Here is a 22,823-nt window from a genome sequence, read left to right as displayed (position 1 = left end):
GTGTTATCTGTCATGCCTGGTGTTTCACTTTTACTTTGTGTTGAAACCCGCACCGGGCTGCGCCCCTCACCTAGGGGCCAGGGAGCAGCTTTTCCGCCGGCCACCAGGCGCGAGGAGGTCGGGAGAACGGAAGGAAACCCTACGGTGCGCTAACCTGGGGACCGGGCCGTTCCCGTGTCGGAGCAGAAGTAAACTGAAGTAAATGGCTTATCTTCAGTGGTACTCCAAAATAGGAGCGTCCTGGATGCTCTAAATGCTCATCAGGAGGCTCACGTGGTACAATTTTTGAAAAATACTCTTTCTGTGTTACTCAGAATCTAAAGCGTCTTAAAGACCAGATAAAATTTTTCATCAGGTAAGTGACACCTCTTCTGTAGACCTGTTTAGCTGGTTAAACCTTGGCTCCTGGGAATCTGCGCTCTGGGGGCTTTTTCAGTCCTTGGCTGTTGTTCTCCTTAGAGCCTTCGTATTAACCTCTCGGGTGCGGCGTATGCTCTCAAGGATTTTTAATGCCTGTCGGCAGCCCCTCGCACGCCAAATGGTATCCGTCAGGATCGGACACCTGGAAGAACTCGACGGTAACCGCATAAAGGATGATAACGGTGACTACATGACCCTCAATCCTGCTGACTCAGCTAGGGGAAACAGCCGATATATGATTCTTCCGCCTGGCTGCATCCAGGGTGGTAACTGAGAGTAACATTATACTGGTGGAGCAGGCTGAGAACGTGACCAAAAGGGGGGAGTTGTTAAAATCAAACACACAAATGGAGATCAGACTTGAGAATTCCCTGAGAAGACAAACCAGTTTAGTCATACAAGCAAAAGTTAATTTAGATTATTTTGAAAAACGAGTGGAACTCAACTAGGGCCAGCTCTTGTTAATGCCTCTGAAAATCATAGACGCAACTTAAACCGTTCCCCGGAATTGATATGAGGTAATCACTTTTAACCAATTCCCTATCACCAGTAAAACTCTAAAGTTATAGCCAATCGCTGTGAAGAATGAACAGCCACTGCCTCCTCACCGTGTGAGCTGCTTTATAAGGATATACCTCTGAGCCTCATTCCATATTCGGTTTGAGCGCTCCCAGTTCCCAAACTGTCTTTTCGTGCACAACAAACTTTTACTTGTGACTATTTCGGTGACCCAGTGGTTTCACTTCTGCTAGTTCTGAACTTTTGGCAGTGCCTCAACATTTTCATCGGCCAGGTTCGGCCCACCACAGAACTCCACTTCATGCTGTTTTTGTCATAGAGTCCCACGGAGGGTCCCCAATTTGCTAAACTGATCTTCGGGTGCCCTGTTGCAAATTGGAGGCTGAGGGAGAGCTGACTTTTTCTGCATATGAAAGAAGAGGAGGAAGAGGCAGAGATACAGAGAGGGGAAAAGTAGGCTGGAAACAGAAAACCGATTTTAGCGTCTGGCACCGGATGTCATATTTTGGAGAAAGAAGACACTGATGAGCGTGTCCAGGGAAGAAGAACTTCAGTGGAAACAGCGGACACTTAAGGCCATTCTATGACGTTTTCCATTTGTTTATGTATAATTCTTCTTCCCCCTCTTTGTAGAAAAGGCACAGGTGAGCTTGATATGTTTGTTTTGTGTTTTTGGAATGCCCGCTTAAATAAAAATGCCTACCGTGCTTCAAATATTCATCCGGGAACCTTCTAGACTTCTCTTAGATTCCACCAGCTGTGCATTAGGAGTAGAATGGGCCCAACGTGGGGACTCTACGTGGGAAAGTGCCGTTAAAATTAAGGGGGTGAGAGAGGAATGTGACACTCTCAACAATCCTTACTTTTCTTACCGCAGAGGTTTTGCACATGCTTCACGCCGGATGGATCCTTTCTTCAAATGAGAGCAATTGAGAGAACAAAAAGTATTCAGTTTCATCCACAGAAATCTTGGGTAGGGAAGTTCAAGTACTACCGAGTGGGCGGACTGGGGATTGCCTCCTCACCGGTACCGGGCTATAGTCGTCCGCTTTGACTACTTTGGCAAGCTGGAGACGGGACTCCACTCACCGTCAGCAGTCACGGGGGACCGCGGTTCCGGAGGAGGTCGGCTTCTCGGTAACTGTAGATTCCGAAACCTCGTAGGATTTTTCTTCTCTTCCCTTTAGTCCCTCCTCCGCCTACGCAATAAGAGAGGCTCCACCGCCTTTCTCTCCGGTCAGCACCCTTTCTGGCTCCCTCTACAGAACTGAAGTGGGCACCTGGTTTCCCCTAGGTGTCCCTCCGGGCCTGGTCGTCTCCCAGGGCGTAAGCCCCGGCGGGCGGGACCGGGGGTGGGGGGGCGGGGCGGGGAGCCCGGAAAGCTGCGTGTGGGGGTGGAGGACGGGCACCGCGGGTGGGGCGCCACAATCAAACCTCATTCTTCCCGGTGGAACCGCGCACCTGCTCCTCGGGGATGCCGGGAGAAGCCAAATAAAGTGACCCCTAAAGCTTCTCTGCAGGCTGAACCGAAAGAGGTGTGAAGTTCCAGAAGGGGCAAGAGGAACCTCACGGAGCGGAACCAGCCCTCTGCCTGCCCGGCCCTCGTAGACAGGCTCAAAAGAGGCTGATTTCGAGGACAGAGCCAAAGAAACGTCCGAAAACCCCATGATCTCGAGATGAAAGTCTCAATTCCTAGGGATGTCACTAAACATCCTGCAGTCCACGGGCGGAGCCCTCCCGCACAAAAAATGATCCGACTCTACCTATCAACACTGCCGAGGTTGAGAAAACCCGGTGTAGATCAATGTCCCACACCTGACAGACGAGAAAACACGAATTCCTGACTGATTGGATGTGGGGTCTGAGGGAAACTCCAGCGACGGAGAGAACGCCTAGTTTTTTGGCCTGAGCGTATGGAAGGGCCGAGTTGGCATCAACTAAGGTGGGAAAACTGCGGGTGCAGCAGGTTGCAGCGGGAAGATCCGGAATGCAGCTGAGGGCCGCCTTGAAAGGAGACTTGCTCGAAAGCCGTCTGTCTCCCTTCCTGCATCCACCTGAGTCCTTTCGGAGGCTGGAGATGCCGGGGTCTCGGTGCTCGGCCCCTTCTCACCCTGGGCGCCTCGCCTCCCACCTCCTCCCCGCCAACCTCGTCCACTCCCCGGTTCCGGCGACCTTCTCTCCACACGTGGGCGCCCTCGCAGAGGCGCGCCTCCTCTCCAGAGGCAGTTCTGAGGTGCCGCCGGGCCGAGGCAGCTCGCTCCGGGACTGGTGGACCTGGCGGCCTCGGGGGCGCTCGGTGCGTCGCCTGCGGGCTCCTGTTTTGGAGAAAGCAGGGAGGGAACGGCCTTATGAAAGAATTCCTAGTAAGACGGGTGACCCCCTCACCCCCCTCAGGGGCCCAAGGCCTCCCAGAGCGCAGAGAAAATGTCACTCTGGTCGGAAGCGAGGAAAAGACGCGACAGCCTTCAGGTCCCTGGTGGTCTAGTGGCTAGGATTCGGCGCTTTCACCGCCGCGGCCCGGGTTCGATTCCCGGTCAGGGAATCATTTTGCGCCGTCTGTCGTCTGTCCCCACGCACGAATCTTCCTCTCAACTGCTGATGTGTGGTGCCCTGAGCTCCTCGCACCGAGTCTTCCACTCCCTCCGAGGAAGGGAGACAATGGCGGGCCGCTTCTCAGGGCGCACCGCTCTCGCTCAGCCGCCCGCAGCAGCGGCTTCACAGGGCTGCTAAGCAACCTGCTCGGGTTTACACAGCCTGCAGAGGTTCAAATCCCCGTGGGGCTGCACCCGAGCCCGCGGCGCGGATCAGGCTGAGTTCTCTGTAACGGAGACAAGGCCGAGCCGAGCCGGGCTGTTGGTGCGGACCCCGAAAATGGGCCGGTCGGCTGAGCCGCCCCAACCCAGTTCGCAGGTAAAACGCTTACGAGGCCTTCGGAAAGAGGTGCCTGGAGGCGATACCCGCGAGAGTTGAGGGGAAGGCGGGGGCTGTCCCCTTTGTAGATCAAGCGGCGGAGGGACCTGATGTTCACTGACCCAACAAAGGCAGCACGTGAAGTATGCACAAAAGGGAAAACTGTCGCTGCTGCCATAAGCAGAACGCAGGGGTCAAAATCGGCGCCAGAATGTCAAAACAATGGTACCACAGTCAAATCCCACAACTTCTACAACGGCTGTTGCATTTAAACTGTGCGTAGACTCCACCAGACACTGCGCACGTTCTCCCTTTTCCCTTCCACACTCGCTGCGAAGGCGTGTGAAAAGACAAGCCACAGCCTGAGAGAAAATATCTGCAAGGCATGTCTGATTAACGACTTGTATCCAAAATATGCAAAGAAGCCTAAAACTCAACAATCAGAAAAATTTAAGAACCCAATTAAAAAATGGGCAAAAGATCTGAACAGACACCTCACCAAAGAAGACATACGGGTATACAGATGTACAGATGGCGATTAAGTATATGAAAAGATGCTCAACATCATATGTCATTAGGGAATTGCAAATGAAAACAACAATGGGATACCACTACACACCTGTTAGAAGGGTTAAATCCAAAAAACTAACAATACCAAATGCTGGTGAATTGTGGAGCAATGGAAGCCGTCGTTTGTTGCTTGTGGGAAAGCAAAGTGATACAGCCACTTGGGCAGCGAGTTTGGCAGTTTCTTACAAAGCTAAACATAGTCTTACCATGTGATCCAGCAATCGTGCTCGTGGGTATTTACTGAAATTTGTTGAAAACACATGTCCATACAGAAATTCGCACACGAATATTCATAACAGCTGTATTCATAGTTGCCCCAATCTGGAAGCGACCAAGATATCCTTTAATAGGTGAATGGATTGAACAAACCATGGAATGGTATTAAGCAATAACAAGAAATGGACCACCACGAAAGGCATGAAAGAACCTGACATTCGTATTGCTGAGTGAAAGAAGCCAATCTGAAAAGACCACACACTGTATGATTCCAACAATACGACATTGTGGAAAAGGCAAAGCTATAGAGACGGTAAAAAAGATCAGTGTTTGCCCGGACTTGGAGGGGAAGGCGAGAAAAATGATTAGGGGGACGACGGGGGACTTTTTAGGGCATCGAAAGTATTCCGCATGACACAGTAATGGTGGACACACGACGTGATCGATTTGTCAAAACTCATAGAACTGAAAAAGAGAGTGAACCTTAATGTGAAGGATGAACTTTAGTTAATCGTACCCTATCAATATTGATTCATTCATTGTAACAAATGTATCACATAAATGCAAGATGTTAATAATCGGGGAAACCGTGTGCAGAGAAGGCGTGAACATGAGAACTCTCTTTGCTATCTGCTCGATTTTTTTTGCAATCCGAAAACGGTTCTAAAAATAAAGTGTATTAATTAATACAAAAACAAAGATCTCTTGACCAGAAGATTTGACTGGTGGAGTGCAAAACAAAAAGGCATGATAAAAACGATTCTCTTGTGGGTGCAACTCTCCACTTGGGGCTCATCCTTGTCCTTAGTTTTACCAAGACCAGCAAACTAGGGCCTACATCCACAGGAAGGCCCCACTACCCAGCTCCCCTCATCTCCACAGGAATTCCTCCCCACAAGGCCCCCCTTCCCTGGGCCCCTAATGCCTCTCCCAGCGCAACTTCTGTCCTTCGGTGACCATCTTTCTTGATCCCCACTCCATAGTGCCATGTAGCCAAGGGATAGGACAGGAGAAATGATAATAATAACAATGGTTTGGGTTTCAAGTATTCCAAACCACAGAGAGCCACCAGACCCACTTGTGGCCTCAAAGACATGCTCTGGCCAGGTGGTGGCTGCGCTGCAGGTCAAGCACTAAAGCACAGGTGATCATTTTAGGGCCTGGGAGCGCTGCATAAGCCCTGTTTAGACCAGTTCCTCAATGTCTTCTGCCCCGGAATTAACTCAAGGAGTATAGTTGCCATTTTCCTCCCTTTACCACTGCTGCCAGTGGCGGGTGGCAGAAATCACCTGTCTTGCCTGTGCAAAAGAGAACCCAGCAGAGAGAGATTTGCACTGGCCAGGAATCGAACCCGGGTCTCCCGTGGGGGAGGTGCGAATTCTGCCATTGGACCACCAACGCCCTGCCGTTTACCAGTAGGGTGGGTTTTGTCAGGAAGAGTCTCAGGAAGGACTTTGAAGACACAGTCCTAAAAAGAAATTTATACAATCCTCTTTGGTAGACATGCAGAACAAAGAGAAAAGACACTCAGAGCACAGGCTTGCGTAGGAGACTTATATCAGGCAACACTATGAACCTCTGGCATTCAAATCATAGTACTAGAATTCAAATTCAAATCAAATTTCCTCACTGATGATGCATTCTCTTTGCTCTCTCATTGCTTGGTGCCTCCCAAACCCTTTCCTCTCAACCTTGAGACAAACACCAGCTCTTTCCCTGAACAGGCATTCAGGACCCAGTGACTGTTGGGGAGGCTCACATTTGGAGATGCGCCTGAGTTACTCCAAAGATCTGGGTGGTAATTGAGCTTCTCTCCTCCTATGCCTCTTTTGAGTCCTTGGAAAAGGCCAAGGATCAGAGGGTCCTGCTTTTAAACTCTTGCGTGTGAGAGAGACCTACAAAAGGGTGAATAAGTGAAAATTTCACTCTAAGATTCCTTCCCTTTAACTACACCCTCTTTGGCCACTCGAGGAGGCCATGCCAGGGGAAAACAATTCGAATAGATTCTGGGTAGATGCTAGAATGTTACTCTTCTATCCAACGTAAAGCTTTTTTTTTGCCCTTTGCTGTTGTCTGATATTCATATTTTCACTCTTTGATTCTTTTGTTTACAATTAGCCTGGTTCAGGCCAAGCACTAACCCACGCACAAGCACCCCAGGGCCCCAGAGCCTCTCTCCTCCGATGCCTCTTTTGAGTCCCTAGAAAAGTCCAAGGATCAAAATGATCCGCTCTCAAACTCTGGTGTCTTACAGAGACCTACACAAGAGTATAGGTATAATTTGCACTCCAAGATTTATTCCCCTCACCACACCAGACCATACCCTTCCTCTCTCCTTTCTGGCTATTGACTTTTTTCAACTCTGAAGATCCATCCAAGATCCTTTTACTACCTTACACTCAAGCAAAACCTTCTTCTTCTTCTTCTTTCTTTCTTTTTTTTAGAATTTTAAAAGCTATCTTTGTGTTGTTGATTTCCATTTATACAAAACCTTATTCTTGATCACTGTATTCTCTACCCTTTCCGATTGCTCTGCTGGAGTTACTCTACTTTGTAGACTAATCATTCTGCTGCCAATCTTAATTTATTTTCTTGTTTGTCTATCTCTGTGTGTGTGTGTGTGTGTGTGTGTGTGTGTGTTTGAGAGAGAGAGAGAAAGCTTCCTTGTTTGCTTCCCTCCTTCTCTCTCTGTCTCTCTCTCTGTCTGTCTGTCTCTTTCCTTCATTGTTTAACAACCTTAGACTATAGAGTGTGCTACCTCTTGAGAATATTTTATTTACATACACAACCTTGGTTTCCAGGAAATACGAATCTTTTTCATATGAAAATATGTCTTTGGAAGACAGAGTCAACTAACATGTGATTTCATTAGAGCACAATTAACGTCAAAATAAAAGTGGACACATGGCACACTCAATTCAGACAGCCAGGAAGGTCTTTCCAGAGGAAACGACTTCTGAACTGAGACCTGAAGGAAGAGAATGATTTTGAAGAAGGAAGCGGAAGTTGTGAGAGACCATCCCTTGTAGAGGGAAGCAAGTGCCTGAAAGCGAGCGAGGTCCTGACATGTCCAGTATTTCACTGTTGCCGGACTTGAGAATTGGCAAGAGATATTCCGATGATGAGGATGGGGGAAGCCAGAGTACATGTCATGAGTGTATTAAGACATTTTAGTGAAGGCATATGGGGACACTAGGTGGTTTTAGGCTACATGTATGTCCAGATTCGGCTGTGGAAGGGTCACTCACGATGCAGTGTGGCAAATGGATTGGAGTAGACTAGACTGGCTGTAGGGAGGCTGGCTCCTTATCTGGTTGTATTAATGGAGGTAAGAGTTGGTGGATGGAAGAGTGCAGTCATTAAGTGGCAGTAAGGCACTGGTGTACCCAATAAAGTCAAGCACGATCTGTTGATTATACTGGACATAAATTTCTGTGCTGGAAAGATGAGAGAGTATATTCAAAGAGAGTAGCAAGATGTGGTTGGGGCAGCAAGGGGCTTGGTGGTGAGGGTAAGCATACTAGGCAGGAGTAGGAACAGATTTGGGTGTTGTTTTGGTGAGTGATCAAAAAACTCGTGACAGTGCACTCCTGTTGGGAGACACTGTGCCTGGGTCTGATCATAGACTGTTGAGGTAGAGGGTGGTGTGTGATGCTGACAGGGAACTCACTGGTGCGTTGAGTTTTAGCATTCATGACTCTGAGATGCATATGAGGCATTGACTTGTGAATTAGGGGTTGTGAGTTGGAAGTGCAGGTTTGTAGTTTAGAAAGAGATGTGGGAATCAGTGCAGATCTGGTTGATGTAGGTGGGAATTGAAAGCATATTGACCAGAGCTGGTGTGTGTCTTGGGTGTCGGGCAGAGGGCAGACAGAGCCAAGGCTCTTCAAGGTCAAAATGAGGATCATTTTCCTTGTTGAGCTCAAGTTTATGAGTCCGCCTCCACGTAACTTGGCTTCTCAACAAGAGAAGCATGATTGCCTGTCTGCAGCTCCTGTCTTCAAAAAGTCATAACGATTACCAGTCTCAACACGTAAGGGAGCTCTCCAGGTTCCTTTCTTCAGTTTAATTTCCCCAGGGATAATTGGGGAAAGAAATCTCTCTATATTTCAATTTCATCAAAGGACCGATATGTTAACATTTCAACCATCAATATTTTTTGAAAACTTAGTCTGCTCCTCATATAACCGATACACTAAAGCCTAGGCTTCACGTGCATCTCAGAGTCACAAATGCTAAAACTCAGCACAACAGGGAGTCCAGTTTAGGAGATTAGATTCTCCCAAACAATAAAACATTGATTGCAAACTTAATGTTAATCAATCTTTTAATAGTTATGATACATCACACATCCATCCAAATGCTTTGAACACCTTGAAAAGCAGACACATGCTATTGTTCTAACGATTACGAGACTGACTCATTATTCTTCTACAAAAAAACGGCTACAAAGAACTAATTCCATTGACCAAAATTTGTTTCTTCATTATCTCTATTTTGATTTCGGCCCTTTCCTTCTTTTAATTCCAATCTAATTCTGCTTCTGCTTCTTATTTCTTCCCTGGATTAGAATTTTACTTTCCTAACCTAGCAAGTTGGATTACTGTCTCAGACTCTCCAAGGCAACAGTTTGAGGTTGACAGTTGGTGGTTCAGGATCATAAACAAGGGATCTGGATGAATTTCCAGCGTTTTTCTGCAGGGGTCTGTTACACAGTTGGAAAGAGCCTTTTTCAGAGTTGTGGTGTGAGCTGACAAAACAGATATTTTGACATTTTAATTTGAACGTCCCCACTTTATGCTGTTGCCTGACATAAGTAAGTCTCCTTCGCAAGCCTTTGCTTCGAGTGCCTTTCTGTTTGCTAGCTCTGTCCAAAGACAATTGTGTAAGTCTATTTTGAAACTTTTTTGTTTCCCCGCCTCCCATCCTTCCGTCTTCGTAGAGATTCTTCCTAGAGATGCATTGTGGACTGGCCTAACAGGAAGCATTGGTGGTTCAGTGGTAGAATTCTCGCCTCCCACGCGGGTGACCCGGGTTCGATTCCCGGCCAATGCATTATGCCTAATCTCATTTTACACACCCTGTCCCTTCGTGCCTCCTCCTTGCTTGCCTATAGCACCGGCAAGTCTGGTCATTTCGTGGTTCTGGCCACCAGGAGTAGGCAAATGAGAATAAAAGCCATAGTTCAATTCTGAGCAGAGCACCAGAAGGAGTCGGTCTAGACTGGGACTTCGCAGAGCCTTGGCGCCGTGAGGTGCTCGGGTATATGGAGTGGCGTGTGGCGTGCTATGGAGTCACCACGTTGCTCCCGAGTTTGTACCTTCAACCCGCAAGTGTTTCTGGTGGGTCTGCGATTTTGAATACCTGGACCTAAAACCATCGTTACTTTCAGCCTTTCTCCTGGAAGATCCCAGGAACCCAAAGAGCCATCAGGTCACTGATTAGCGCGCTGGACCTTGGGCTGACCGCTGGGCCACGTCTCACTATGGAGCGAGGATCAGGAGATGAAGGTCTCGGAAGAAGAACAGCCACAGGGCCCGAGGGACACCCAGTGGCGGGGGAGGTGTCAGTGGCCCAAGGAAGGGGGAGACATGTGAGGAGGAACCCGCGTGGGTAGGAGGAGAAAAAGGAAGAAGGAGAAAAAGGAAGAAGAGAAAAAGGATAAGTAGGAAGAGAATAAAGAGGAGGGAAAGGAAAAGGAAGTGGAAGAGGAGGAGAACAAGGATGAGGAGGAGAAAAGGGAGGACCAGAAGGAGAAGGAGGAGGAGGGGAAGGAGGAGAAGATGAACTGAACATGGAGGAAGCCTCTCACAGGCCAGGAGTGGGTAAGGAAGGGCATCCAAGCAGACATTTTTTTCAGCAAACAGAGAAGGGATAATTGGGGGACATTACAGTCTTTAAAAACTTTACTCCACCACGTAAGTAATCCATGATTTTCCTTTACATAAATCAGAACTCCTACACCCTCTGACCCCAACCTTCTAAATTCTGATTCTTGTTTACAGAGAAATAGTCAAAAACAAGAAATTGTGTATTATAGTTCAGAATCTATTCATTGAAATTTCAGATTTCCAAGAGAATTTAAAAATAAAGAAATGAATAAAACAACTTGGAGGGTTCCAACACAGTACAGCCATCGTTGTATACTCAAAATGTAGAAAGACAATCTCAGAAGAAGGAAACTCTTGAAATTGAATAAATGAGGTTTATCTTTAAAGTAGAAAGAGAATAAAGACTCCCAAAATGTCACTGATCTTCTATTTGAAACTACAGTTAGGTAGGGGAATCCTCCAAAGATTTTTGGATGAAAATTAATCACGTGTAGTCTCTCTAACCTAATCACCCCCCTGCCCACCCACCAGGACCCTCAAATCGCAATGCTTTCGAAGGAGCGTGCAAGTGGCATAAAACAAAACCGGACAAAACAGTTCCCAGATTCTGTAGTTCGTTTTCTCTTCTTAAAAATACAATTTTCAGGCTCACACCTGTTGACACACATTGCCAGCTACATGGAATCCTTCCCAGAACATCGATGGGCCCTCGGGACACGCGGAGGTGCGGTGGCTGACGACGTGAATAAATTCGGTTCACGGTGTCCGGTGTACAGATCCCGGGGCCTCTCGCCACCTCTGCGCGAGGCCCCCTCTCCGCAGCTCCCCTCCTACCCACGCGGGTTCCTCCTCACATGTCTCCCCCTTCCTTGGGCCACTGACACCTCCCCCGCCACTGGGTGTCCCTCGGGCCCTGTGGCTGTTCTTCTTCCGAGACCTTCATCTCCTGATCCTCGCTCCATAGTGAGACGTGGCCCAGCGGTCAGCCCAAGGTCCAGCGCGCTAATCAGTGACCTGATGGCTCTTTGGGTTCCTGGGATCTTCCAGGAGAAAGGCTGAAAGTAACGATGGTTTTAGGTCCAGGTATTCAAAATCGCAGACCCACCAGAAACACTTGCGGGTTGAAAGGTAGGAACTCGAGAGCAACGTGGTGACTCCATAGCACGCCACACGCCACTCCATATACCCGAGCACCTCACGGCGCCAAGGCTCTGCGAAGTCCCAGTCTAGACCGACTCCTTCTGGTGCTCTGCTCAGAATTGAACTATGGCTTTTATTCTCATTTGCCTACTCCTGGTGGCCAGAACCACGAAATGACCAGACTTGCCGGTGCTATAGGCAAGCAAGGAGGAGGCACGAAGGGACAGGGTGTGTAAAATGAGATTAGGCATAATGCATTGGCCGGGAATCGAACCCGGGTCACCCGCGTGGGAGGCGAGAATTCTACCACTGAACCACCAATGCTTCCCGTTGGCATTGCTCATGATGGATCTCTAGAAAGAATCTCTACCGAGACCAAAGGCTGGGAGGCCGGGAAGCAAAAAAGTTCCAAAGTAGGTTTACACAGTTGTCTTTGGACAGAGCTAACAAACAGAAAGGCACTGGAAGCAAAGGCTTGGGAAAGAGGCTTACTTATGTCAGGCAACAACATAAAGTGGGGACGTTCAAATTAAAATATGAAAATATCTGTTTTGTCAGATATTTTAATTCTGAAAAAGGCTCTTTCCAACTGTGTAACAGACCCCTGCAGAAAAACATTGGAAATTCATCCAGATCCCTTGTTTATGATCCTGAACCACCAACTGTCAACCTCAAACTGTTGCCTTGGAGAGTCTGAGACAGTAATCCAACTTGCTAGGTTAGGAAAGTAAAATTCTAATCCAGGGAAGAAATAAGAAGCAGAAGCAGAATTAGATTGGAATTAAAAGAAGGAAAGGGCCGAAATCAAAATAGAGATAATGAAGAAACAAATTTTGGTCAATGGAATTAGTTCTTTGTAGCCGTTTTTTTGTAGAAGAATAATGAGTCAGACTCATAATCGTTAGAACAATAGCATGTGTCTGCTTTTCAAGGTGTTCAAAGCATTTGGATGGATGTGTGATGTATCATAACTATTAAAAGATTGATTAACATTAAGTTTGCACTCAATGTTTAATTGTTTGGGAGGATCTAATCTCCTAAACTGGACTCCCTGTTGCGCTGAGTTTTAGCATTTGTGACTCTGAGATGCATGTGAAGCCTAGGCTTTAGTGTATCGGTTATATAAGCAGCAGACTAAGATTTCGAAAAATATTGATGGTTGAAATGTTAACATATCGGTCCTTTGATGAAACTGAAATACAGAGAGATTTCTTTCCCCAATTATCCCTGGGGAAATTAAACTGAAGAAAGGAACCTGGAGAGCTCCCCTACGTGTTGAGACTGGTAATCGTTATGACTTTTTGAAGACAGGAGCTGCAGACAGGCAATCATGCTTCTCTTGTTGAGAAGCCAAGTTACGTGGAGGCGGACTCATAAACTTGAGCTCAACAAGGAAAATGATCCTCATTTTGACCTTGAAGAGCCTTGGCTCTATCTGCCCTCTGCTCGACACCCAAGACACACACCAGCTCTGGTCAATATGCTTTCAATTCCCACCTACATCAACCAGATCTGCACTGATTCCCACATCTCTTTCTAAACTACAAACCTGCACTTCCAACTCACAACCCCTAATTCACAAGTCAATGCCTCATATGCATCTCAGAGTCATGAATGCTAAAACTCAACGCACCAGTGAGTTCCTGTCAGCATCACACACCACCCTCTACCTCAACAGTCTATGATCAGACCCAGGCACAGTGTCTCCCAACAGGAGTGCACTGTCACGAGTGTTTTGATCACTCACCAAAACAACACCCAAATCTGTTCCTACTCCTGCCTAGTATGCTTACCCTCACCACCAAGCCCCTTGCTGCCCCAACCACATCTTGCTACTCTCTTTGAATATACTCTCTCATCTTTCCAGCACAGAAATTTATGTCCAGTATAATCAACAGATCGTGCTTGACTTTATTGGGTACACCAGTGCCTTACTGCCACTTAATGACTGCACTCTTCCATCCACCAACTCTTACCTCCATTAATACAACCAGATAAGGAGCCAGCCTCCCTACAGCCAGTCTAGTCTACTCCAATCCATTTGCCACACTGCATCGTGAGTGACCCTTCCACAGCCGAATCTGGACATACATGTAGCCTAAAACCACCTAGTGTCCCCATATGCCTTCACTAAAATGTCTTAATACACTCATGACATGTACTCTGGCTTCCCCCATCCTCATCATCGGAATATCTCTTGCCAATTCTCAAGTCCGGCAACAGTGAAATACTGGACATGTCAGGACCTCGCTCGCTTTCAGGCACTTGCTTCCCTCTACAAGGGATGGTCTCTCACAACTTCCGCTTCCTTCTTCAAAATCATTCTCTTCCTTCAGGTCTCAGTTCAGAAGTCGTTTCCTCTGGAAAGACCTTCCTGGCTGTCTGAATTGAGTGTGCCATGTGTCCACTTTTATTTCGGCATTAATTGTGCTCTAACGAGACCACATTTTACTTGACTCTGTCTTCCAAAGACATATTTGCATATGAAAAAGATTCATATTTCCTGGGAAACCAAGGTTGTGTATGTAAATAAAATATTCTCGAGAGGTAGCACAGTACCTAGCATACTCTATAGTCTAAGGTTGTTAAACAATGAAGGAAAGAGACGGAGAGAGAGAGAGAGAGAGAGAGAGAGGGAGAGAAGCAAATAAGGAAACTCTCTCTCTCTCAAACACACACACACACACACACACACACACACACGGACAAACGAGAAAATAAATTGAGCAAGATCAGCAGCAGAATGATTAGTCTACAAAGTAGAGTAACTCCAGCAGAGCAGTTGGAAAGGGTAGAGAATACAGTGATCAAGAATAAGGTTTTGTATAAATGGAAATCAACAACACAAAGATAGCTTTTAAAATTCTAAAAAAGAAAGAAAGAAGAAGAAGAAGAAGGTTGTCCTTGAGTGTAAGGTAGTAAAAGGATCTCTGGTGGATCTTCAGAGTTGAAAAAAAGTCAAGAGCCAGATAGGGGAGGGGAAGGGTATGGCATGGTGTGGTGAGGGGAATAAATTCTGGAGTGCAAATTATACTTATACTCTCGTGTAGGTCTCTGTAAGACACCAGAGTTTGAAAGCGGATCATTTTGATCCTTGGACTTTTCTAGGGACTCAAAAGAGGCATCAGAGGAGAGAGGCTCTGGGGCCCTGGGGTGCTTGTGCGTGGGTTAGTGCTTGGCCTGAACCAGGCTAATTGTAAACAAAAGAATCAAAGAGTGAAAATATGAATATCAGACAAAAGCAAAGGGCAAAAAAAAAAAAAGTTTTATGTTGGATAGAAGAGTAACATTCTAGCATCTACCCAGAATCTAATCGAATTGTTTTTCCCTGGCATGGCCTCCTTGAGTAGCCGAAGAGGGTGTAGTTAAAGGGAAGAAATGTTAGAGTGAACTTTTCACTTATTCACCCTTGTGTAGGTCTCTCTCACACGCAAGAGTTTAAAAGCAGGACCCTTTGAACCTTGCCCTTTTCCAAGGACTCAAAAGAGGCATAGGAGGAGAGAAGCTCAATTACCACCCAGATCTTCTGGAGTAACTCAGGCGCATCTCCAAACGTGAGCCTCCCCAACAAAGTCACTGGGTCCTGAATGCCTGTTCAGGGAAAGAACTGGTGTTTGTCTCAAGGTTGAGAGGAAAGGGTTTGGGAGGCACCAAGCAATGAGAGGGCAAAGAGAATGCATCATCACTGGGGAAATTTGATCTGAATTTGAATTCTAGCACTGTGATTTGAATGCCAGAGGTTCATAGTGTTGCCTGATATAAGTCTCCTACGCAAGCCTGTGCTCTGAGTGTCTTTTCTCTTTGTTCTGCATGTCTACCAAAGAGGATTGTATAAACTTCTTTTTAGAACTGTGTTTTCAAAGTCCTTCCTGAAACTCTTCCTGATGAATCCCACCCTGGAGGTAAAGCGCGCGGCGTTGGTGGTTCAATGGCAGAATTCTCCCCTCCCATGTGGGAGACCTGGGTTCGGTCCCCGGCCAAAGCACACCTGTCTCTGCTGTGCTCTCTTTTGCACAGGCAAGACACCTGGTTTCTGTGCCCACCCCCCACCCCCGCCCTCCGCGCGCACTGGCAGCGGCGGTAAGGGGAGGAAAATGGCAACTATACCCCTTGAGTTAATTCCGGGGGCAGAAGACATTGAGGAACTGGTCTAAACAGGGGTTATGCAGCGCTCCCAGGCCCTGAAATGATCACCCGTGCTTCAGTGCTTGACCTGCAGTGCAGCCACCACCTGGCCAGAGCATGTCTTTGAAGCCACAAGGGGATCTGGTGGCTCTCTGAGGTTTGGAATACTTGAAACCAAAACCATTGTTATTCTTATCTTTTCTCCTGTCCTATCCTTTGGCTACATGGCACTATGGAGTGGGGATCAAGAAAGAAGGTCACTGAAGGACAGAAGTTGCGCTGGGAGAGGCATTAGGGGCCCAGGGAAGGGGGATGTTGTGGGGAGGAATTCCTGTCGAGATGAGGGGAGCTGGGTAGTGGGGCCTTCCTGTGGATGTAGGCCCTAGTTTGCTGGTCTTGGTAAAATTAAGGACAAGGATGAGCCCCAAGTGGAGAGTCACACCTACAAGAAAATCATTTTTATCGTGCCTTTTTGTTTTACCCTCCACCAGTCAAATCTTCTGGTCAGGAGATCTTTGTTTTTGTATTAATTAATACACTTTATTTTTAGAACTGTTTTCGGATTACAAAAACACTGAGCAGATAGCAAAGAGAGTTCTCATAGTCCCTCCTTCCCTGCTCACAGTTTCCCCTATTATTAACATCTTGCATTTATATGATACATTTGTTACAATGAATGGATCAATGTTGATAGGTTCCGATTAACTAAAGTTCATAGTTTACATTAAGGTTCCCTCTCTTTTTCAGTTCCATGAGTTTTGACAAATCGATCACGTCACGTATCCACCATTACTGTGTCGTACAGAGTACTTTCGATGCCCTAAAAAATCCCCTGTCCTCCCCTTAATCATTTTTCTCGCCTTCCCCTCCAAGTCCGGGCAACCACTGATCTTTTTTTACCGTCTCTATAGCTTTGCCTTTTCCACAATGTCGTATAGTTGGAATCACACAGCGTGTGGTCTTTTCAGATTGGCTTCTTTCACTTAGCAATACGAATGTCAGGTTCTTTCACGCCTTTCGTGGTGGTCCATTTCTTGTTACTGCTTAATACTATTCCATGGTTTGTTCAATCCATTCAGCTATTAAAGGATATCTTGGTTGCTTACAGATTGGGGCAATTATGAATACAGCTGTTATAAATATTCGTGTGCGAATTTCTGTATCGACGTAAGTTTTCAACAAATTTCGGTAAATACCTACGAGCACGATTGCTGGATCACGTGGTAAGACTATGTTTAGCTTTGTAAGAAACTGCCAAACTCGCTGCCCAAGTGGCTGTATCACTTTGCTTTCCCACAAGCAACAAACGACGGCTTCCATTGCTCCACAATTCACCAGCATTTGGTATTGTTAGTTTTTTGGATTTAGCCATTCTAACAGGTGTGTAGTGGTATCCCATTGTTGTTTTCATTTGCAATTCCCTAATGACATATGATGTTGAGCATCTTTTCCTATACTTAATTGTCATCTGTACATCTGTATATCTGTATGTCTTCTTTGCTGAGGTGTCTGTTCAGATCTTTCGCCCATTTTTTAATTGGGTTCTTAAATTTTTCTGATTGTTGAGTTTTAGAGTTCTTTGCATATTTTGGATACAAGTCCTTAATCAGATATGCTTTGCAGATATTTTCTCTCAGGCTGTGGCTTGTCTTTTCACAGGCCTTCGCAGCGAGTGTGGAAAGGAAAAGGGAGAACGTGCGCAGGGTCTGGTGGAGTCTACGCAGTTTAAATGCAACAGCCGTCGTAGAAGTTGTGGGATTTGACTGTGGTACCATTGTTTTGACATTCTGGCGCCGATTTTGACCCCTGCGTTCTGCTTACGGCAGCAGCGACAGTTTTCCCTTTTGCGCATACTTCACGTGCTGCCTTTGTTGGGTCAGTGAACATCAGCTCCCTCCGCCGCCGCTTGATTTACAAACAGGACAGCCCCCGCCTTCCCCTCAACCCTCGCGGGTATCGCCTCCAGGTACCTCTTTCCGAAGGCCTCATAAGCATTTTTACCTGCGAACTGGGTTGGGGAGGCTCAGCCGGCCGGCCCGCCCATTTGCGGGGTCCGAACCAACAGCCCGGCTCGGCTCGGCCTCGTCTCCGTTACAGAGAGCTCAGCCTGATCTGTGTCGCTGGGGCAGCGAGGAGCGCGGGCTCGGGTGCAGCCCCGCGGGGATTTGACCCTCTGCAGGCTGTGTAAACCTGAGCAGGATGCTTAGCAGCCCTGGGAAGCCGCTGCTGCGGAAGGCTGACGTGGAGATGAGCGAGAGCGGTGTGCCCTGAGAAGGGGCCCGCCATTGCCTCCCTTCCTTGGAGGGAGTGGAAGACTCGGTGCGAGGAGCACAGGACACGACCCGACAGCAGATGAAAGGAAGATTCGTGCGTGGGGACAGACGACAGACCGCGCAAAATGTTTCCCTGACCAGGAATCAAACCCGCACCGCGGCGGTGAAAGCGCCGAATCCTAGCCACTAGACCACCAGGGAGCTGACGGCTATCGTTTCTTTTCCTTGCTTCTGACAAGAGTGACATTTTTCTCTGCGCACTGGGAGGCCTTGGGCCCCTGGGAGGGGGTCACCCGTCTTACCAGGAATTCTTTCCTAAGCCGTTCCCTCCCTGCTTTCTCCTTTCTCCAAAAGAAGAAGCCCACAGGCGACGCACCGAGGGACCCCGAGGCCCGCCTGGTCCACCAGTCCCAGTCACGGAGCGAGTTGCCTCGTCCAGGCGGCACCTCAGAACTGCCTCTGGAGAGGAGGCGCGCCTCTGCGAGGGCGCCCACGTGTGGAGAGAAGGTCGCCGGAACCGGGGAGTGGACGAGGTTGCGGGGAGGAGGTGGGAGGGGAGGCGCCCGGGGTGAGAAGGGGCCGAGCACCGAAACCCCGGCATCTCCACCCGCCAAAAGGACTCAGATGGATGCAAGAAAGGAGACAGACGACTGGAGGGAAAACGCTTTCGAGCAAATCTCCTTTCAAGGCGGCCCTCAGCTGCATTCCGGATCTTCCCGCTGCAACCTGCTGCACCCGCAGTTTTCCCACCTTCGTGGATGCCGACTCGGCCCTTCCTTACGCTCAGGCCAAAAAACTAGGCGTCCTCTCCGTCGCCGGAGTTTTCCTCAGACCCCACATCCAATTAGTCAGGAATTCGTGTTTTCTCGTCTGTCAGGTGTGGGACGTTGATCTACACCGGGTTCTCTCAACCTCGGCAGTGTTGATAGGTAGGGTCGGATCATTTTTTGTGCGGGAGGGCTCCGCCCGTGGACTGCAGGATGTTTAGTGACATCCCTGGCCTTTGATGATTAGATGGCACGGGAAAACTCTCCCTCACTCCTTTCCCCCAGGCGTGGCCATCAAAAATGTCTCCAGACAAGGCCTAGTGTCACACTAGGGGGCTGGGGGCTGGGGACCGGGGACCCTAATCGCCCCGGGTTGAGAACCGGGGGCGATGTGCACAGTCGCTCCTGTTCCTGGTCTCTGCGCTCGTGCAGACGACTGTCCTGATCAGGGTGCAGGGGCCGATTCAACTCTCGGCCCCCGGCTCAATTGGACGTTAGCAATTGAGACTTTCATCTCGAGATCACAGGGTTTTCTGTCGGTAGGCCTTTTCTTTGGTTCTGTCCAACGAAATCAGCCTCGTTTGAGCCTGTCTGCGCCGGCCAGGCAGGCAGAGGGCTGGTTCCGATCCGTGAGGTTCCTCTCACTCCTTCTGGAACTTCACACCTCTTTGGGTTCAGCCTGCAGAGAAGCTTTAGAGTCCACTTTATTTGGCTTCCCCCGGCATCCCCGAGGAGCAGGTGCGCGGTGCCCGGCGAAGAAGGCGGTTTGATTGTGGCGCCCCACCCGCGGTGCCCGACCTCCACTCCCGCACGAAACTTTCCGGCCTCCCCCTGGTCCTGCCCGCCGGGAGTTACGTCCTGGGAGACAACCAGGCCCGGAGGGACACCTAGAGGAAACCAGGTGCCCACTTCAGTTCTGTGGAGGGATCCAGAAAGGGTCCTGACAGGACGGAAAGGCGGTGGAGCCTCTCTTATTGCGTAGGCGGAGGAGGGACTAAAGGGAAGAGAAGAAAAATCCTACGAGGTTTCGGAATCTACAGTTACCGAGAAGCCGACCTCCTCCGGAACCGCGGTCCCCCGTGACTGCTGACGGTGAGTGGAGTCCCGTCTCCAGCTTGCCAAAGTAGTCAAAGCGGACGACTATAGCCCGGTACCGGTGAGGAGGCAATCCCCAGTCCGCCAACTCGGTAGTACTTGAACTTCCCTACCCAAGATTTCTGTGGATGCAACTGAGTACTTTTTTATTTTCCCAATTGCTCTCATTTGAAGAAAGGATCCATCCAGCGTGAAGCATGTGCAAAAACCTCTGCAGTAAGGAAAGCAACTAGTGTTGAGAGCGTCACATTCCTCTCTCACCCCCTTAATTTTAATGGCACTTTCCCAGGTAGAGTCCCCACGTTGGGCCCATTCTACTCTTAATGCACAGCTGGTGGAACCTAAGAGAAGTCTAGAAGGTTCCCGGATGGATATTTGAAGCACGGTAGGCATTTTTACTTAAGCGGGCATTCCAAAAACACAAAACAAACATATCAAGCTCACCTGTGCCTTTTCTACAACGATGAGGAAGAAGAATTACACAAAACAAATGGAAAACGTCATAGAATGGCCTTAAGTGTCCGCTGTTTCCACTGAAGTTCTTCTTCCCTGGATACGCTCATCAGTCTCTTCTCTTTCTCCAAAATATGACGTCCGGTGCCAGACGCTAAAATCGGTTTTCTGGTTCCAGCCTATTTTCCCCCTCTGCATAACTCTGCCTCTTCCTCCTCTTCTTTCATATGCAGAAAAAGTCAGCTCTCCCTCAGCCTCCGATTTGCAACATGGCACCGGAAGATCAGTTTAGCAAATTGGGGACCTTCCGTGGGACTCTATGACAAAAACAGCATGAAGTGGAGTTCTGTGGTGGGCCGAACCTGGCCGATGAAAATGTTGAGGCACTGCCAAAAGTTCAGAACTAGCAGAAGTGAAACCACTGGGTCACCGAAATAGTCACAAGTAAAAGTTTGTTGTGCACGAAAAGACAGTTTGGGAACTGGGAGCGCTCAAACCGAATATGGAATGAGGCTCAGAGGTATATCCTTATAAAGCAGCTCACACGGTGAGGAGGCAGTGGCTGTTCATTCTTCACAGCGATTGGCTATAACTTTAGAGTTTTACTGGTGATAGGGAATTGGTTAAAAGTGATTACCTCATATCAATTCCGGGGAACGGTTTAAGTTGCGTCTATGATTTTCAGAGGCATTAACAAGAGCTGGCCCTAGTTGAGTTCCACTCGTTTTTCAAAATAATCTAAATTAACTTTTGCTTGTATGACTAAACTGGTTTGTCTTCTCAGGGAATTCTCAAGTCTGATCTCCATTTGTGTGTTTGATTTTAACAACTCCCCCCTTTTGGTCACGTTCTCAGCCTAGAGCTGACCACCAGTATAATGTTACTCTCAGTTACCACCCTGGATGCAGCCAGGCGGAAGAATCATATAGTCGGCTGTTTCCCCTAGCTGAGTCAGCAGGATTGAGGGTCATGTAGTCACCGTTATCATCATTTATGCGGTTATCGTCGAGTTCTTCCGGTTGTCCGAGCCTGATAGATACCATTTGGTGTGCGAGGGGCTGCTGACAGGCATTAAGGCTCTAAGGAGAACAATAGCCAAGGATTGAAAAAGTCCCCGGAGCGCAGGTTCCCAGGAGCCAAGGTTTAACCAGCTAAACAGGTCTACAGAAGAGGTGTCACTTACCTGATGAAAAATTTTATCTGGTCTTTAAGACGCTTTAGATTCTGAGTAACACAGAAAGAGTATTTTTCAAAAATTGTACCACGTGAGCCTCCTGATGAGCATTTAGGGCATCAAGGACGCTCCTATTTTGGAGTACCACTGAAGATAAACCATTACTTCAGTTTACTTCTGCTCAGACACGGGAGCAGAGAATGTCCCGGTCCCCGTCCCCGTCCCCAGGTTAGCGCACTGTAGGGTTTCCTTCCCTTCTCCTGACCTCCTCGCGCGCCTGGTGGCCGGCGGAAGGGTCTGCTCCCTGGCCCCCAGGTAAGGGGCGCAGCCCGGGGCGGGATTCAAAGTAAAAGCAAAACGCCAGGCATGACAGACAACGGTGCCGTGACTCGGATTCGAACCGAGGTTGCTGCGGCCACAACGCAGAGTACTAACCACTATACGATCACGGCGCGCCACAGCTCCGGTGGCGACTTCACTGCTTGCTCTATGCTTTTTGACGTAATATCATGCTGATAACCGCGCTGGTTTTTCTTGGACATTTCTTGGTATGTCTATAAATCTGTCTTTGATGCCCGCTCTCCGTCTCGCTCCCCGCTCCCCCAATTCTGCTACAAGCTTAAAAACAACAACCACAACAAAATTCTCAACTTCCCAAATCCGGCCCGCGCCTCTGCACAGGCCTCCTGGGAAGTCTCTTCGTCTTCGCCCACGCCTCCCCCTCCTCTTTCCCGCCTCTTTGCATTTGCCCCTTTTGAGCCCTCCTGTCCCTCTTTCCGGCTCCCTGCCCCAACCGACCGCAGCCAAGTGGAGCGAGGGGAGCGCCAGCGGCACGATTGGTCGAGTGAGGGCGGAGCAAACGGGAAGAGCCAGCGCAAGAGTCCACGGGGCCGTTCAGATTCCCTTGGGTCCCACTCGGCTCAGGGCCGGGGGATCGCGGGCGCCCGCATCTGAGGCGGGTGTGGAGCAAGGCCGGGCGAGGCCACTCGACCGCCGTTCTGCCTTCGGAATCACCCAACGCACGGGTTACAGACGAGACGAACACGCTGCGTCGACTCCACCCCTCCGGTTTTCGAGGCTCTCGAGCCCGCACAGCTGTTCTGCAACGGGCGGGTGGCTCCGCCTAGCGGTGAATGACTGTTTTCCCTCCATCGGGACGACGATACCGCTCTCCGCTTGTGCCTGTGGCGCAGTCGGTTAGCGCGCTCGACTGTTAATCGAAAGTTGGGTGGTTCGCGCCCAGGCCGGGACGGATCGCGCATTTTTTTTTTTTTAGAACGTAAAAGTGTTTGCGGATGTTTCTACTCTGCACATCCTCTCACGTAAAGGC

At 48.7% G+C, this 22,823-nt stretch overlaps 4 non-coding genes across 4 annotated transcripts; 2 read left to right on the top strand and 2 right to left on the bottom strand.

The window, feature by feature from the left end:
• The first annotated feature begins 3,409 nt into the window (after nt 1–3,409).
• TRNAE-UUC (transfer RNA glutamic acid (anticodon UUC)) lies at nt 3,410–3,481 on the top strand. The gene has a single exon. It is a non-coding gene; the product is annotated as a tRNA-Glu (tRNA).
• A 6,138-nt stretch (nt 3,482–9,619) lies between these two features.
• Nucleotides 9,620–9,690, top strand: TRNAG-CCC (transfer RNA glycine (anticodon CCC)). Its single transcript has one exon. It is a non-coding gene; the product is annotated as a tRNA-Gly (tRNA).
• Nucleotides 9,691–11,859: 2,169 nt separating this feature from the next.
• TRNAG-CCC (transfer RNA glycine (anticodon CCC)) lies at nt 11,860–11,930 on the bottom strand. Its single transcript has one exon. It is a non-coding gene; the product is annotated as a tRNA-Gly (tRNA).
• Nucleotides 11,931–21,873: 9,943 nt separating this feature from the next.
• On the bottom strand, nt 21,874–21,945 carry TRNAH-GUG (transfer RNA histidin (anticodon GUG)). The gene has a single exon. It is a non-coding gene; the product is annotated as a tRNA-His (tRNA).
• Between the last annotated feature and the right edge of the window lie 878 nt (nt 21,946–22,823).

The sequence above is a fragment of the Ceratotherium simum genome, chromosome 2, assembly GCF_057802395.1.
Source record: "Ceratotherium simum simum isolate JZ-2026a chromosome 2, ASM5780239v1, whole genome shotgun sequence".
Lineage (NCBI taxonomy): Eukaryota > Metazoa > Chordata > Mammalia > Perissodactyla > Rhinocerotidae > Ceratotherium > Ceratotherium simum.
Note: the sequence above shows the minus strand (reverse complement) of the source record. Positions and strands in the feature narration are given on the sequence as shown.